A 1,585-nucleotide genomic window follows, 5' to 3' on the forward strand; every position below is an offset into this window, starting at 1 on the left:
AATTTAGATTTGCTCATTTAAATTTCTTACCACTTTTTAGACATAGATGCATTCATTATATTTCATCTGTCTTTAGAGGAATATTAATTCACAATTTGATACTAGATTCCTCCTTTAATTTTTTGTTCATGATTTGTCTGTCCAGAGTAAAAAAGTATAAAAAGTGGCAAAATGTAGAAACCAATGGTTTTCAGGCATTGGATAACAGGAAATTCAAGTCTACAATTTTTTTTTTTTTTTTTGAGGCAGGGTCTTGCTCTGTTGCCCAGGCTGGAGTGCAGTGGCGCAACCTTGGCTCGCTTCACCTCGGCCTACCGGGTTCAAGCAATTCTCCTACCTCAGCCTCCCAAGTAGCTTGGACTACAGGTGTGTGCCACCACGCCCAGCTCATTTTTGTATTTTTAGTAGAGACAGGGTTTCGCCATGTTGGCCAGGCTGGTCTCGATCTCCTGACCTCAGGTGATCCGCCCACCTCGGCCTCCCAAAGTGCAGGGATTACAGCCGTGTGCCACCACACCCAGCCTCCAATTCTTAAGAGAACGTAAACATATTCCCTGGCTTTCTGCCTGGGGATATGTTCATACCTCAAGGCAGATCAAATGAGAGCTCAAGTAGTGAAGCAATACCTCTGAGCTGCTAAGGCAAATATGAGTTCCAGGCCACTAAAACAGCTGAAATTTGCTGAGCAGGATCCCAGAAAATAGGGGCTACATAGAGTAAAGGACCCAGAAGTCTGCATGAGAAGTTACCATGGGGTCTTGACTGAGAGAAGTTGTACAGGCATAGGATAAACAACTGTGAGACAGCAGACGTTTTTTCTTACAGAGATGATGGCAGAATCGCGATAACAAAGGCCTTTTAAGTGTGGATGATAGAATTTTGGTCCAGGAAGAGCAGAGAAACCTCTCTAATAAACTAATATATTCAAGTGAGATCCAAGAAAGTTAACAACATATTAATAAAGATTACATTCTAAAATAAAGGCCACATCCTAAGTATCAACTCAAAATTGAAATCATTATGTCATAAAAAATAATAAAATCAAGCTTCACAATGACAGGAGGATCTGCCCATAATTGAACATGTTGTCAAGAAAGAAAGTTGGCACAATCCAGATGTCTTATAACACATCACTATAATGTCCAGAATAAGATACAAATTACTAGGCATGCGGAAAAAAAAAAAAAAAAACAGTGAAAATGTGACTTTTTAAAAAAAACAGTCGATACAAATAGATCATGCAATATTCCAGATGCTGTAATTAACTGGTAGAGCCATTTAAAGTTCAAGGGCCTAAAGGAAAAAAAAAAAAAGTAACAGTGCATGAACAGATGAGAAATCTCAATAGAGAAATTAAAACTAAAAAACCAAACTGAAATTACAGAACTGAAGAGTCCAATATCTAAAACTAAAAAAAAAAAAAAAAAATCACTTACTGGGTTTAAGCGCAGTTTAGACGTTGATTACAACAAAAGGTTAGTCAACTTAAATGACTGCATGTATATCTTGTTTTGTCTGTTTTTTAACTACTCGTGAGCTTTCTTACTTCATCACAATATTTTTTAATTTAGATTTGCTCATTTAA

This window comes from Mandrillus leucophaeus, unplaced genomic scaffold (assembly GCF_000951045.1).
Source record: "Mandrillus leucophaeus isolate KB7577 unplaced genomic scaffold, Mleu.le_1.0 Scaffold1, whole genome shotgun sequence".
NCBI classification, from domain to species: domain Eukaryota; kingdom Metazoa; phylum Chordata; class Mammalia; order Primates; family Cercopithecidae; genus Mandrillus; species Mandrillus leucophaeus.